Source organism: Pipistrellus hanaki (assembly GCF_964339955.1).
Source record: "Pipistrellus hanaki genome assembly, chromosome: 7".
In the NCBI taxonomy this organism is placed as follows: Eukaryota; Metazoa; Chordata; class Mammalia; order Chiroptera; family Vespertilionidae; genus Pipistrellus; species Pipistrellus hanaki.
In genome coordinates this window covers 56,509,692-56,527,171 of record NC_140509.1, presented here as the reverse complement: position 1 = coordinate 56,527,171, position 17,480 = coordinate 56,509,692, and the positions used below count along the sequence as shown (strand labels likewise).

General features: G+C 41.7%; 1 protein-coding gene across 7 annotated transcripts in view; it reads left to right on the top strand.

The window, feature by feature from the left end:
- The window catches only part of FYN (FYN proto-oncogene, Src family tyrosine kinase), a 206,617-nt gene that overhangs the window by 75,090 nt on the left and 114,047 nt on the right, over window positions 1-17,480 (top strand). The gene's annotated exons all lie outside the window — the stretch shown is intronic.

Sequence of the window (17,480 nt, the reverse complement as noted above, 5' to 3'; positions counted from 1 at the left end):
TAATTTGAGAGTATAAATGACCTTTTTTAAAAAAACAGTAGCTTCAGAGGAGGTGGATGACTCATTAACCTTGTACAGTGAGACATGTATATGAATTAATTCCATCAAATTGATTAGCCCAGGGAATGGGGCTGTGATTGGAAGAGTGGTCGGTAGATAATTTGGGCACCTCTCCAAGGGATCCAGGCAGGATATTTGGTGATATGAAGCCAATAGGAGGACTCGAAAGGGGGCAGTCCTGGGAGGGGAGAGAGTCTAAGGAGAAATAAACTTGAACCATAAGGGCTTTTGTTTCTAGGCCCCAGGAGTCATGCCAGTGGTGGTTTTATTCTGTATAAGTTTAGTGTGGCAGCCTGGTACCTACCACCATTAACAGCAGCATCCACATGTGCCAGATTTAGCAAATTACAAAAACCAGGATACTCAATAAAATTTGTATTTCAGATAAATAATAAACAAGTTTTAGTATAAGTATGTTCCAAATTGTTTGTCCAACATTCAAATTTAACTGGACCTCCTGAATTTTATCTGGCAGCTTTGAGAGTGGCTAAGCTCCTGACATTCGCAATTCTGGAGAAAAATGTTGTTTGCCTGACTCTGGTGATGACTAAAAGGGTTGTGGTTTTCAGCCTCTTGGTGAAAACTCCTCCAGAGCTAGTATTCCTAACCCCTGAACCATCCATGTAGAATTCACCAAAGGACCAAACAGCGAGCTGTAAACACACACACTTGTGTCACCTGCTGTTTATTGGGGGTGCAAAGAGGGCCCTAGGAGGAGGTAAGATTGGGGGAAGAGGGCCCACACTGGCCCTCCCAAAGGCACGGGGAGTTCAGAGGCTGAAGCAGGCTGGCAGAGACTCCAGGAAATGAACTCTCAGTGGGGTTAGAGCAGAGGCCTGGGAGGAACCTAACAGTCACCTGGCCTACCTTCTTTATTGTATGAGAAAATCGAGATCTAATGAGGTAAAATGACTTCTCAAGTCACAGGAAAAAAAAAAAAAAATCATCAGTGAAGCCTGTGGAGAATCAGGTTTCTTAAGTCTTCACTGAGTTCTTTCCACTACATGGTGCTGACACAGCAGATTCCAAGTTTCCACCCAATCCTACTTTATATACTCAGTACCCACTTAGGCTAATTTTGTGGGAAGGACCACATTCTGCTTATGAGTCAGTCACCACCCTCATTTTCTTTTCTGTTGATGTAAGAACCACCTAGGTAGTCCCTGGTTACCAAGCGTTATGTTTTATGTCCCACTTCACAGAGCCAAAAACATCCAGATTTTGCCATTCATTGTATTACATGCTATTTGGGGCAGTTCGGTATGTTTCCAAAATCTGGCTGCTTGGTAGAAAGAAAGAAAAGTCGAAAGCTGTGCTTCCTCCTGTCTTAAATATATATATCAGGGTTTTTTCAATGTAGTATTCCACTTCTATAGTCCACAGCAGTCTGCTAATGATCGCCCAGAGTTCTGGTGTCCAATGGGGGAGAAAGGAATGCTCAGGGTAGAGTGAAGGAGGGAGGGTCCCTTCTGAGGTGGAGAAAACCATTCCCGCTGGCTCCTCCAGGGACTGAGTTTTATGGTAACAGAAAGTATGGATATTCCCCAAAGCCTAACTTTGTCTTGTTTTCTGACTCCTGACGCATGGTCTCTACATTGTCAGGACCATGGCGCCTCTTCCTGGCTTTCAGGCATGTGGGAATGAAATGTTCTTTTTACGTTTCTTTGGTTTACTTTAGCAGCTTTTGGTGTAAATTGTGGACTTAAAGATAAGAATTGTTCGGTGAAACCAGTGCTGTGTCCACACTGTCTTACCCATTCAGTAAATTAGCACGTGGGAAAACTATTTAGAGGGGAGAAGGTCGTGTATGGGAAAGAAGGCCGTTTCCTTCTCCTCTATTCATGTGGTTTGCTCATTCCTGACGTGATGAATATTTGCAATGTTTTCTTGGAAAGCAAAATATTCTACATTAGCATCATGGCTTCTTTGGGAAGCTGAAATTCCACGTGTTCTTCGGATACTTCTACATTTGCATGTTTGGACAGAGATGAAATTAGCCTCAGCACATTGTCTCTCAGAAATGATAAGGTTAAACATCAGCTGGCCAAAGCCATAGGCAAAGTCACCAACTGTCATTCGGGTCCTTCTGTTACCCTCCTATACAACCTCTGTGCTCTCCATTCTCCTCCCCAGGAGTTACTGGATGAAAGCATGATGAAGTGAATTACATACTTGCCCTGATGTTAACAATTGTAATAAACTCTTCACAGAATGGAGAATGTGAAACTAAAAGGCTGAGGATATATGATGAATGAAACTGGCCAGGTTGCCGAAACCGGTTTGGCTCAGTGGTAAAGCGTTGGTCTGCGGACTGAAGGGTCCCAGGTTCGATTCCGGTCAGGGGCATGTACCTTGGTTGCGGGCACAATCCCGATAGGGAGTGTGCAAGAGGCAGCTGGTCGATGTTTCTCTCTCATCGACGTTTCTAGCTCTCAATCCCTCTCCCTTCCTCTCTGTAAAAAATCAATATAATACATTTTTTTAAAAAAGAAACTGGCTGGGTTATGATCAGCTTTGAAATTTGTGATCCTCAATTCAGAGTAGCTGGAGAATAGGAAAACCTCTTGTACATTTATTAATGTTACCTATTGACTTTAAAAACTGTGAAACCTCACTTCCAGAGACAAGCCAGCAAAGCAGCATTGTTTGGTGAAAATTTTTTTAATGCAGCCCAAATATTTGAAGTGATTGAATTAATCCTCTTAAAACAGTCAAATAAATGTGTGCGCCTGAAAGGTTCCTGGTTTAGAAAATCCAAAAAACTAGCAAATTAGCCCAATGCTCAGGGGATGGAGCAGCAAAAGGATGAAGTGGCAACATGACCTTAGAACTCCAAGTGGCCTTGAGCGGTCAGTGGGAAGCTGCTGTTTTGAAGGAATTGGAGAATCCTAGGAGTAGTATTCAGCGTGGGCAGGGCCTTTTTCTAGAGACAATGGGTAAACAGTCTGTTAAATTCCCATTGTTCTCACTTAGAGGAACTTCACCTAGTTTTTGGTCATCTTTTAATCCCAAATTTTAGTTTGCTAGCCAAGAAAAACATGCATGATGGGGAAATCTCGGTGTTCTACCCAGTTTCTTCAAGACCCATTCTGTATCCGTCTTGGTTGTCAGTGGGTTGTTAACCTGGCATGTGTATATAGCTTACCTGCCAAGAGAGCTGCAAACATCTTGAAGGCTGGGGTGGAGTCTGATACCATCACCTAACAGCATCCCTGTTCAGTCACCTGTCCAGTAGGTTCATGCCCATCATTGTGGGGAGCTGAGATCTGGGGCCAGGCCTTTTTCTCAAAGGCTGTGCTCGCACAGAGGCTGTCTACGGAAAACTGCTGTATCTCTAACCCCAGTGGAGGCGAGGCGAGGAGTAATCCCAAAACAGTACACAACCCAGACACCGTTTTCAATTGTCACAGTTTTGGATGCACTTGCTGTTTTTCTAATTGGCTTATTTTTTAATATAATTTGGACCACTGGAGAGACCTGTTTTCTGATAACTCATAGAGTGAGTGAGCCATCGGTGCATTCCCAGATATAAAGTGGCTGATATGGAAATTCTTTTGAATTTTTATATTCATTTCCCTAGCAACAAATCTCTCTCCCTATAAATATTTGTTCAGTTAAACTACATGTCATAAGAATTTCCATGGATTCTGCTTCAGAGTGACTAGGCAGGTGTCTCAGGAAAAACAGGGAACTCCCTTGAAAAGCCACATAATCCTAAATAAAATGCCCTGCCTTGGTCATGATGGAAATGGCTTACATTAGAATGCTTAGATTCAATGTGCCATAAACTCAAAGTGTTCTGAAATCTGCCGAATGAGGTAACCACTGATCCAAACAATCCAGGTGCTACCAGAGGTTAGAGGGCGGCTTGGCCATCTACAGCACTGAAGGTGATGCAGATGGTGTTGGCAAATCTCTCCAATATGAAACTGGGGTCTCAGCAGCTAACAGCAGACAGCCCCTACATCTGCCATTGTGTATCTAGACTTTTAAGCTGTGGGGTCTTGTTACTTGTAAGCAGAGTTTGTCACGCTATCTGCAAAGCATTGGAGGAAAAGGTGATTAAGAATGGAACAGAAAACACTGAAAATATTTTTATATTAAAATTTTCATCGTTCTTTTACCAAATCATGGAAGTTTGGCGTTTGCTATTTATATGCATCCCTGCTACAGCTCCATGGCAAATCTCCTGTCCTCACAGATATCAAACATCTGGCATTTGTTATGAGAAGAGTTGAGGAGAGAGAGACCTAGACCTGCAGGCTAGGGCAGGTGAGTGTTAAATCTGAAACTGGGTTTCCACAAAGTGGAAGCAGTACTTTGTGTCATTGCAAAATAACCTATGCATTAGGAATTCTGCTGCATCACCCTTGCAACTTAAATTCCCATTCTCATCTTGGTGGGTATTTTTGGAAGTCAATGAATAGTATTAACTTATGCTCTGAAAAGATGGAACCATTCTGTGACGGATTTAAGAAGCACCGTGTCAGTCAGTCGTTTCTGTCTTAGATTATGGTAAATTCCTTCTGCTTCAGGCTCACTTTTGTGCGTTTTCTTTTCCTCCCTTCATCACATTCATTATCCGTTGGGCAAGTTGTGTCTGTCCCTCCTGCTCCACTCCCACGCACTGTGCAGAGGAGTTCATCTGCAGCCCCAGGCAGGCCTCCAGCCAGCCACAGAGCCTCCTTTCTCCCACCCCTGGGTCTTTCCCACCCAGCAGGGAGACCTACGCCTGATTTTCAGCTCTTCTGGGTAGTGTGCCATTACTTGGAACAAAATTAGAAAGCATTTTACGTTGCTTATTACATATCATTAATTGAAGCACCACAAACCCAAGGAATTTATTGTTTCATTGATGTGTGCGTAACTCCTATTAACATTAACAAAGTTGTTAAGAATCAGAGAAACAGCAAGAGCACACAACAGAGGATCCATTTTGATCCTGTTTTACAAGTGACTCAAACCCACAGAGCATCAACAAGCATTTTTTAATATAATTTTTACAACTCCTTTTTAAAAAGTAGAGCAATTACTGCATATATCATAGCACACTTGTGTCCTTCAGAATAAACGATGGTTGCCATGTGTACAGTATTGGCCAACCACTTCCCTACCCCATCCCCCAGTTGGAAATCGCAAGCCTTGTCCCTATGTACCTGTGGCTGCCACTAGGAGCAAGAGTGTGTGGACTCAGCAGTAACAAGGCTGGTGAAGGCGTGGGAGCAATGAAAAGGGAGCATACCTATTGTCACCCACAAGGTGACACAACTTGAGAAAAGTATATGGAGATGTTTGCTTCCCCTGAGCATTTGTGCCCTGCCTGTGTGGTTATTGCCAGGTAACCACTTACATGAAGATTTGAGGGGAATTTAGTTCAGGTAATTGTAAAGCTATCAGAACACTCCGTTCACTGATTCTTCCTGTGGCAGAAGGGTCACAAAGAATCTGAAGATGTTATAGCAACAACCAGAAAATACCCTGAACCTTTCTTGTAAAATGTGAACACTAGGCGTAAAAGCCTCACTTTCTCTCTATGTATTTCTAAAATGCTTATTTATTCACCTCACTAGCCAGTAAAGGGGGCTTCTCTCCTAAATGTGTTCTATTTTTAAGTCTGTATGTTTTTCCTTCTCACTTGTTCCAGCTCCTTCTCTACCTCCTCTTAAAGGACATTATTTCATACAGATGTTCCCATGTTTGCAAAATGTGTTCAATTTGGAAGAGATGTTCATATTTATGTCTGATTGGGACATAATGGTTGGTATTCTTTCAGTGTCCTTTAGTCTTCTTTAGAAAGGTTAAATTTACTAACACTTAGGTTAACAGTTGTTTGTTTTTAAATGTTGCTTTTCTAAAATCACCCTTCCTAAAAGAGAGGTGAGGGAAAAGTTAATCCTATATAATAAAGAATAATATGCTCTCGTACAAGATGGCCGCCCCCATGAGTCACAAAATGGCCACCACAAGATGGCTGGCAGGGGAGGGAAGTTAGGGGCAACCAGGCCAGCAGGGAGGGGCATTTAGGGGGACTGGGTCAGCAGGAGAGGGCAGTTAGGGGCAACCGGGCTGGCAGGGGAGGGCTGTTGGGGGGAATGGGGCCAGCAGGGGAGCAGTTTGGCATCAATCAGGCTGGCAAGGGAGTGGTTAGGGGGGTGATCAGGCTGGCAGGCAGGCGAGCAGTTAGGAGCCAGCAGTCCCTGATTGTGAGAGGGATGTCCCAGATTGGAGAGAGTTCAAGCTGGACAGAGAGATAACACCCCCCCCCCCCAAGTGCATGAGTTTCATGCACCAGGCCTCTAGTTTTATTAGATTTTTGAAATACTGATTATAATTGAATTATTTCCGTAAAGATTTGCAGCGTCTCACCCAGTTTTGTCCTTGGAATGTTACCTAACCTTGCAACAACTTTGAGTTCTCTCTGCTCTTGTCTGAGGCTTGGAAACAGGTATTCATTTCTGTAATTGTTAATTTGGATATTCTGAGGAAGAAAAATACAGAATATCCCTTTGATCACTGGACCTCATCTCCACCCCTTTACTTTTTCTTTAAGAATATGCAATTTCCTAAGGAAGGAAGCAACACTGATTATTACCGGGTAGAATCCATCTGGCACTGAATAGATTAAAACAAGCCCAGAATGCTTTTCACTTATTCTTCACCACAGTGCTGCAAACTGGGTCAGGATTATCTTGTTTTACAAATGAGGCGGCTGGAACTGGAAAGGTGAGGCCAGCCTTTTTCAGGGCCACAGATACAGGCAGGGTCAGAGCTAGATGTGGTTGGAATGTTGAGGGCCGGGCTGCTAGAGTCCAGGTGCATAGGCTCAGTGTCAGCCAATGGGTCATTTGTTCCCAGAGACCTAGTTTGACCTTTTAATACCTAGCAGAGCGCTTGCACCATGACAGGCACTCAGTAAATGCTGTTCAACAAATGCATTGCCAAAGCCAGAATTCATTATAATTCATCCTGATGACTGTCCTAGTCACTGCTGAATCTATTTTGAAACCTCTTTCCTGGTGACTTTATAATGATATATATAAATTATATATATATAACATTATCAAAATTTGCCCCACTTGCCAGTGTGGTCAGAGGCCTCAGGCAAGTCAAAAATGCACAGTAGAAATACTATATGCATACTGTTCTTTGATTTAAACATATTTTAAATGGTTTTATATATTTTTTTCCTGACTTGAAAATATGCACTCATTATAGAATATTTGGTGAGCTATAAAGAAGAAAGTAAAAATATCTCTTAATCACACCATATAGCAATGTTAAGATGTATTTATGCCGAAACCGGTTTGGCTCAGTGGATAGAGTGTCGGACTTACGACTGAAAGGACCCAGGTTCGATTCCAGTCAAGGGCACGTACCTTGGTTGCTGGCATATCCCCGGTGGGGGGTGTGTAGGAGGCAGCTGATTGATGTTTCTCTCTCATCAATGTTTCTAATTCTATCTCTTTCCCTTCCTCTCTGTAAAAAATCAATAAAAAATATATATATATTTTTTAAAAGATGTATTTATTTTTACTCTTGTGTGGAGGATGCATATCATATACAGGCATTTATATATACATATATATGGTCTTGATCCTGCTTTTTTCATTTAATATTAAATTATGATTATTTTTAATATATTTTTATTGATTTCAGAGAAGAAGGGAGAAGGAGAGAGAAACATCAGTGATGAGAGATAATCATTGATTGGCTATCTCCTACATGGCCCCTATTAGGGATCAAGTCTGAAACCAAGGCCTGTACTTTGACTGGGGAATCAAACCCTTGACCTCCTGATTCATAGGTTGACACTCAATCACTGAGCCACATTAGCCAGGCTAAATTGTGATCATTTTTAAAAAAATATATTTTATTGATTATTTTATTGATTTTTTACAGAGAGGAAGGGAGAGGGAGAGAGAGTTAGAAACGTTGATGACAGAGAAACATCAGCCAGGTGCCTCTTGCACACCCCCTACCGGGGATGTGCCCGCAACCAATGTACATGCCCTTGACCGGAATCGAACCTGGGACCTTTCAGTCCACAGACCGATGCTCCACCACTGAGCCAAACCGGTTTCGGCTGTGATCGTTTTTTAATGAATTAAGTGGTGACTATGATGTTTTCTATTGTATGAATAGACATAATTTAACCATCCACCATGCTATTACTATGTAATCAAATGTTCCCATATTTGCTATTATAAATAACATGCAGGAAGAATTCTGGTATCAAATATTTGCTCCCTTCCCTGATTATTTCTTGATGAAAGAATCAATAGACTTGGCTAAGCAGGGTTGATTTCTTCTGAGGCCTCTCTCCTTGGCTTGTAGCTGGTGTCTTTTCCATTCATTTTCACATGGTCTCTCCTCTGCACATGTCCTAATCTCCTCTTCTTATAAGGACCCAAATCATATTGAATCCAGGGCCCAGCCTAGGACTTCATTTCTCTTTAACTGCCTCTTTAAAGACCCTATCTTTCAATATAGTCACATTCTATGTTACTGGGGGTTAGGATTTCAATATATGAATGGTGAGAGGGACATAATTCAGTCCATAACCATCCCCTTGATATTTTTCTCTTCTATTTCATTATAAAAAATGCTGGACACAATCAACTAAGTTGAATTTTCTGCCCACTAAATTGATTACCAGACCATAGGTTGAAAGGCACTGCTATGGGGGGCCGTGTTAATTTACCAGGTTAGTGTCAAATTGCCATCAGCCTTAGTACTTGCCTTTGACTCACCACAGGTAGAGACAGTTTCAGAACAAAGCATGTAAGGCAGAGTGAGAAAAATCAGAGAGTATAACCTTCTGCAAATAATAACAATTATCTTAATTAGGAGGTCAGCAAATATTTCCTATAAGTGGCTGCAAGGCCACTTATTTCCTATAAGTGGCTGCAAGCGACCAGAGACAGTATGTGGACAAATGGGTATGGCTGTGTTCCAATACAACTTCATTCATAAACACTGATATTTGAATGTCTTATAATTTTCACATGTCACAAAATAGTATTTTAATTCTTTTTTCAACCATTTCAAAATGTGAAATCCATTCTTAGTTCATAGGCCATGCAAAGACAGGCAGTGGGCCCACTCTGACCGAGAGGCTGTAGTTTCCTTACCTCTGCTCTGTCTGGGTAGCAAGAAGGCTCTCAGAGAATTGGCCTGGACGATTTTCTTCAGTCCACATAAATACTTAACTTATTTTCATGCTTGATTCTTGTGATTTATCTATATTTTCAGTTGAGAAAATCCCTGTGGTCACTCATAATAAAATTTTGTTTACAAAGCAAATATTATTTTCTTGCCAGACAGAACTTTCTTCTTAAATGACCCACAAAATCATTGTCAGATGCAGTCAGGAGTAGAATTAGCATCAGAAAGCCAGGACAATAACAGAAGAGTTTGAATCTAAAGAGTCTCCTTTGGGAACCTAACAGGGAAATGAAGTGGCCAAAGAAAGACTAGCGCAGCTCCAGGGACCCGTCTCCATACTCTCCTCTCAGGGTGAGGGGGCCTGAGGTTTCCTTCATGGGAACCCCACAGCCTCCAGAGTCCCTCTCACACATGGTTCCTTTCCCAATTCAGAATACAGGCCACGGTGAGCTTGTCCCTCTCTCGCTTCCCGTAGGGGCTGCCTGCCATGCAGGATGCTGTGTAAGTGCCCAAGTCAATCTTCTACCAGAGGGTCGGAGAGAACACAGCTGGCTGGGAAAGCCCGATCTGGCCATCCACTTCCTGTGCTCCAAGGGATGAATTTCAGGGGTGGGTGCAGCAGTTGTGGAGCACACGTCAAATGATGATGAGCTCACCTCTGCACAGACGCTGACCAGAAGCGGGAGAGGGCCTAGCATAAAGGCAGAGGTCCAGCTGCCCCCAAGACTGGGGACAGAATTCTCTCTCCATCCCTGTGATGCTGGGCCCTGAGGTAGGTCAGGACTCCACCTCAGGACCATGTGTATTTATTTCACAGCGGGAATCTGAAGAGGCCAGAAATCGACAAAAGCAGGTATGGTGTCCTGGGAGTTATTTCCCGTGTTTCAGACTGCCAGGTGGGAACTACCTTTATCCAGGACAAGGCTGCAGAGGCAAGTTCAACTGCTGTGGCTTCCAGTGGCAGGAACAAGCAGACCTCACTGTGACTCTGAAAGGGCAATGTTGAGTGCCTACTGTGCACCACAAAAAGAAGACACCTTTATCCCAGGCCTTTCCCAGCCAGGGATGCTGCAGGCTGTAAATCAAGGCCTTACGAAAACATTTCTAATTGACATTTAAAAAAACAAACTTCAGTACCCAAATTTTGCTTTATTTGTGTTATTTTATTTCAAAACTGTTGGCTTCATACTGTCGTAACATCTCATAATAAAATAGTTTTGGCTTGACAGTCATCTTAAGTGAATAAAAAACACAATTAAATGAAATGGCACTTACAAGCTTTTAGCAAAGCAAATTTTTGAATTATCTTGCAGAGATTAAATTGCTGTACTCTCTCGCTTTCAGTTCTTCTAAGAGCTTTGTTTTGTCTCTGGTTTCACGGCAATAACCACTGCGATTTTTAAAAATTGAAGTATTACATTCATACAGGAAAGAACACAAATTGTTAAGTGCACTGATAATGAATTTTTACAAAGTGAATATTTTCCCCTGTAGCCAGCAGCCGGATGGAGAAAGAACATCATCCAAACACCAGAAGCCCCTTAGGCCCTTTCCCAGTCCCTAACCATCCCACTCACACCAGAGGAAATGAATAGCATGTTTTCTAACATAGGTTCGTTTTGTCTATTTATGTAAATAAAATATTCAGTATATACTGTTGTGTTTCTCTTAATATTATATTTGGATGATTAATTCATGTTGTTACGTGTTGTAATTTGTCCATTTTCATTGCCGTGTCATGTATTGTATAACATACCAACATTTGTCTGACCCTTCTATTGTACATGAGCTTTTGGGTCATTTCCAGTTAAGTCTCTTACAGATACTATGACCAGGAACTTTCTTGTACACATCAGTGGGTGAACATCTGTAGCATTTCTACAGGGTAGATTTCTCAATGTGAGATCTTGGGTCAGGGCATATGGGTATGTTAGGCTTTAATAGATACTGCCAATTTTCCAAAGTGTTTTTATCGATTTACACTCTCACCAGCACTGTATGAGAGTTCCAGTCACTCCATATCCAGCACTGCGGGTTTTGTCTCTGTCATTTTAGCTAATATGGTAGGTGTTTATTGATAATGCATTGTCATTTTAACTTACTTTTCTTTGATGACTATAACTAGAACATCTTTTTCTGTGTTTATTGGCCATTTGGATTTTCTTTTTCGAAAAATTTCTTCTCAGGCATTTGCCCATTTCTTTATTGGATTGTCTGCCTTTACCTTAAAGAATTGTAGGAAATTTTGCTGGATAGACATATTGCAATTATCTTCTCCACTATCTGGCCAACCTTTCAATTCTATTGATGTCATTTGATAAAGACATTCTTCATTTCTTTCATTGTTAACATTTTCTTGTGTTCAGTTCTTTAAAAGTCTGTGCTTTTTGCAAGGTTTGAAGATATTCTCTTTGTTTTCTTCTAAAAGTATTATTATGTTACTTTGTATATTGAGTTCTATTATTCATGTGGAATTGATTTTTGCATAGTGAAGGTAGAGATTAAGATTCATTTCTTATATGGATACCCAGTCTCTTCATTTCTTAGGGTGGCCATAACAAAGTACCAGAAACTGGGCAGCTTAAAACAATAGAAACTTGTTTTCTCACAGTTCTGAAGGCGAGAAGTACAAAATACAGGTGTCGGCAGGGCCATGCTCCCTCTGAAGGCTTAGAGAAGAGTGCTTCCTTGCCTCTTCAGCTTCTAGTGGTGGCTGGTAATCCTTGGTGTTCCAGGGCTTTGGGCTGCATTGCTGATCTCTGCCTCCGTTGTCACGTGGCCTTCTTCCCCTCATGTCTGTCTGTCTCTCAATTTGCTGCTGCTTCTAAGGATACCAGTCATATTGGATGTAGGGCCCACCCTAATCTACTGTAATCTCATTTTAGCTAATTACATCAGTAATGACCCTATTTCCAAATAAAATCATAATCTGAGGTACTCGGGGGTTAAAACTTGTATATATCTTTTGGGGAGATACAACTCAATCCACAAAATATTATTTACTGAACTTCAAATGCCATCTATTACAAATTAGGTGACTGTCTCTCTAGGTCAAATGTTGGACCTTCTCTTTTGTTCTGTTGATCTATTTTACTATCCTTGCACAAATACAGTGTCCTAATCATTATTATTTTATAATGAATCTTGACATTTGATAGAGTAAGTCTTCCATCTTTTGTTCTTATTCTTTAAGATTACATTGGCTTTTGGCACTTTGAATTTCCATATACATTTAGAATATGCTTTTCAATTTCCAATAGGAAAAAATAACTTTTTTTTCTTTTCCTTTTTTTTTTTAAAATATATTTTATTGATTTTTTACAGAGAGGAAGGGAGAGAGATAGAGAGTTAGAAACATCGATGAGAGAGAATCATAGATCAACTGCCTCTTGCACGCCCCCTACCAGGGATGTGCCCGCAACCAAGGTACATGCCCTTGACCAGAATCGAACCTGGGACCCTTCAGTCCGCAGACTGACACTTTATAGCTGAGCCAAACCGGTTTCAGCAACTTTTTTTTTTTTTCATTGAAATTCGTTGAATATGCAATTTAAGGGTAAAACCAACATCTTAAAAATATTGAGACATCCAATCCATGTACATGATATATCCCTCTATTTATTTAGGTCTTCTTTAATTTCTCTCAATAATGTTTTATATATCTCAGTGTAAAGGTCTTATCCAACTTTTGTTGGGCTAATTCCTAGATATTTGATATTTTCTTTATGAAGATTTGTTTTGATGACATAAAAAAGCAGAGGAAGAGAAGAAAATCTTGTAGTGGGTTTACTACTTCACTTTATTAATGAATTTCCCCAATTTTATCAAGTTTACCAGGACTAAGATTTATGTTGAGCTTTCACTAACTCTGAATAAGAGTTGGGTAAATTAATTAATTATCCCTTCAAAAATGTTTTGTGAGAAGTGAAATGGTTTAAAATGTGGGGTCCCCAGAAGTGAATAAAATGGGTCCTTGGTAGAAGAAAGGTTAGGTCTCCCACATTGCCACATGGAGAGCTGCACACAGGTTGGAGGAGATGTTAAGAGCAAGATGCAGATATTGGGTGGGGGAGGGGACTGAATCTGGGATTTTCAGTGTTCTTAGAATGTTAGGGTTCCCCAGAAATGGGCTAGGAAGATGGCAAAGGTGGTGGTGTTTCGAGTCCTTTCCCCTTTGAACCAGAGCTGTTATGTTCCACTGATATGTAATATTTTGTATTTTAGCATACACCTTTGAAATGCATGCAGACGTGTGTGAATGGGTGGGGGTACATGTGAATGTGATTGCAAAATTACTTAAATTACTTAAATACTACCAGACTTCCCATTCAGCCTCAGGATTCTGGGATTCTAACATTGTAGCCAACTTCCACCCCAGGGGCTCTGCACGCATCATTATTAACCTTGATCTTGGCAGCATTGTGATACTGTGTGCATTTCATGGGCTTTCCCAGGAGCCACTATACAACGTCTATTTGGAGGGTCTTGAGAGTGTAATCAGGTTGGGAGAGAGCTCCGGCATTTGTCCAGAAGCTGCACCTGCATGGTACCAAAGTAGCATTTTAGACTCTGGATCACAGATCACTAGAAATAGCTTCATTACAAGGGCAAGTCAGAAATAATTCAAGTAAACTACAAAAAAATGGGTGTCTATTTTATTTTACCTGCTACATAACTGATGTGATCACTTGACGGAACTCATTGCCAGAAAAAAAAAAGACACAATTATAAACATATATTTCATTCTCATTTATAGAAGCACAATCTTTTCTTTTTCTTCCTGGCAATCAACTCGTTATTCCAGTGACATTTACCTCATTTATTTCTTCCCCAAGTAAACTGGACATCCTCAACCTAAAAGTTTAAGCATGATGTTGTGGTGGTGGTGGTGGTTTTTGCGAAAGAGGAGGAAGAAGATTGTATCACTCCTCCTCTTTGGGGTTGATAGAGATGAAGAGGAGGAAGGAGAGCCTTAAAATTTCACCCAATCTTTCCAGTCCCCCTTGTGACCCAGCCCAGCCATCTGTGCCACTGAGCCCACAGTGTACCCGTCTCTAGTCTGCCTTCAGAGCTGGCCTCTAGGGCTGATGAGGATAAGCTCATTTGGTGGTTTGGGGGTGTCTTGCTCTTCGGTGAGCCTCTTGTTCTCTCTTGTCCTGGAAATAGCTGATGAGAAAGGAGCAGCTAGCCTTTTGCAGTTCGACTTTCCTACTCCCTTATCCCATGGTCAGTAACCTCTTCTGCTGGCTGAGTGCTTTCCATGCTCAACTTTCTGTTCATCTCTTTTTCTCCTCTTTTCTTCTGCTCTTTACTCCACCTCCAGCAAATAATAAAGGAAACAACCACCACAAGCATGTGGAGTCTCCTTGCCTTGTTGGAGTGAAGCCAGAAGGATTAGAGTCCCTGAGGACGAGGGAAGCAGATGGGCCAGTGATGCCTCCCCAGAGCCTCCTAAGGTTACAGTCAGTCATAAACTAGGGAGCCCTGTGTTTTCTTGCGACTGGCGACTGGACTTTGTGCACTTGCTTGTTTAATGTATTTTCCCACCACTTGGAACACTTTAATTTTTCAGACAATTGACTTTGGTCTTGCAGAGAAAACTGTGGCATAAATGGAATCAGGACTATATTTTAATAAAATCTATTGTTATTTTTAACACAAGCTGCCCATCTTGTATCTCACATTGCACAGAACATCCACAGTCACAGAAGAGCTCTAGAGGGGAGGAGAAGTCATCCTCTGGGCCCCTCACCACCACCCCACCCCCATTCTCTGCTTTTGAAAATAAGACTCGCACAGCTGTTCCCTAGCAAATGGGCCTCCAAGTGTGTGCAGGCCTTATCTTCAGCCTGCACAGGCTCGGGGGGAAGGGAGACTTGGAATCAACATTGCAAAACTTATATAATTTAGCTGAATGCAACAAAATGACTAGAAGTGCTTCCTCTGTGAAAGGTGCCAATGGTTCAAAGGCTAATGTAGAGTACATTCCTGCTCTCAGGGAGCTGGCCCTTTCCCTGGGAGCAGACGGTACTGTAAGTCCTAGAGTAGAGTAATTCCTGTGGAGAAAATTGAGCAGGAACTTTAGGGAAGGATTATATTAGATCTGGGTGCGCAGAACAGGTTAGCTCTCCAATCTTGCAGGTGGAAGTAAGTGCTTTGGTGAGGCTAGCATGACGGGGGAGGAGAAGAAATGGAAGATAAGGCTGAGGTGGGTTTGGAACAATGAGGGGTGGCTCAGAGGGCAAAGCTGAAGAGTTTGAGTTTGTGTAAGTCGTTGGTTTTTCTAGTAGTGTCACCAAGCCTGGAGGTCTTGAGAAGGTGACTCAGAGGCACTGCAGGGGCAGAGATCCAGCAGCTTCTTCTTCTCCATCTTGTGTACTGGGGTATTGTCTTTGTTTTAAAGAGAGTGCCACGTAAATAAATAAATAGATAAATAAATAAATAAATAAATAAATAAATAAATAAATAAACTGAAACCTACTGGTATATGCCAAATAGAACCATTCATTTATCCAATTAGGCAGTCAATAAATATTATTGGTAATCTCCTACATACCTAGCCCTGTACTGGGTTCTGCTGAAAAAGAGTATTAAAGGTTTTGAGCTAGTCAGACACATGTTGTTAGCAAGAGCCACTGAGTTATAATGCTATCTCTGCTGCCCACTAATCATAAGACCTTACGCAAGTTTCTCACCTGGAAATATTCAAGGCTGGGCTGGTAAGTCATTCTCAGCTGAGACGTTCTAGAACTCACACGACCAGCGCTATAGTGCAGAGCATTCATTTGTGTCAATCGAGTGAGTAAAGGAGAGAGCTGAGTGGGGCCAGTTAGAGGGTGATGTCAGGAAATGCAGTGAAACATCTTAAGACTCTGGGAGGCCTTTAGCTTCTTCATTCAACAAACATGTAATACTCAGTGTCAGCCACTGTGCTGAGCACTGGGAATAGAGCAGTGATCAAATCAAAATGCTCGTTCTCAGGGTACTTTCTATCTAAGGGCCGCAGAGGAACTGGGAGTGTGGGCAATAGATCTAGGGATGGTTTGAAACTCATGACAAGGGATGATGGTTGGAGCCGTGACAGTGTATGAGGTACCAAGGAAGATAAAGCAAAAAGGTTTGGAGAGAAAAAGAGACCTGAGGTAATAGAATTTAAGGAATATTCTGTAGAAAACCAACTAACATCCACTCCATGATAGCATGTTCTTCATCAAGCCAACACAAGCCCATCCCCCAAAATATCCTGTTGTGGCTAAGAAGCCATGACACTAAAGAGATAATGTCCATTTAGACCCCAGTTTTCCTTGACGACATCACTCCTACATATAAAGCAAAATTACACCAAAGCCATATACGGTTTTATATAATAGTAGGTCTATTTGGTTTCCCTTAGATAGGTCTTGAATAAGTACCAGAGATGTGTAAAAATGATGTGGGTGGGTTACCTAAACTGCTAGCCTCTCAAATCTTTTCTTAGATCAGCTGACTTTTTTTTTTTTTTTTCCTTTTCCCCAAGTTTTTGGAGTGGATCCAGAACAGATTCTTAGAGCCTCAAGCTTTTCATTATTTACCCTCCAGTAATTACATGTCACAGGTTGTCTTCCCTATTAGAGTGTGAGGCTGAGCAATTAGTCTCCTATTGTCTTTGCAGGAAATGATATCCATGTGACTTCTGTTGATCACTCTGGTTAAAATAATGTGGAAAGTGTTCAGCATTTTCTCTGGTTGATAATTTTGACTGGCCAATTTGGAAAACTTTTGGAAATGGGCAAAGTAAACAATGGTTGTCAGAACCGGAAATACTCACTGGGTCAGTCAGTTCCCCCAACAAAAACAAGGCTCTAAACTGTCGCTCTGGTCCCTCGATGAACTCTTCAGCATGTGGTTGCGCCCAGTGCCAGGGCATTCTGTTATTGTATCTTAATAATGCTTTATTTTGGGGTGTTTTCCAGCTGTAAGTGATTGGAAACTCAACTTCAGGAGGCTTGAACAATAAGAAATGTACTGGCAATTTGGTGATTCCTCAGACTTCAGGGTTGACCTAATGCAGTCAGCCCTGCTCTGCTTCCCTGTGGTTTTTCTGTCTCTGCCTCCCTCGTTAGGTGGAGTGAGGTAGCTGTGGAAGTTCTAGGTGTCACATCCCACACAGCAGTCAGAAGGAGGTGATTTCTCCGAGAAGAAAGAGGAGATGCTACCAGAAATCCTTCACATCTCACTGTCCTGAATTGGGTCACATGCCAATTCTTACACCCATC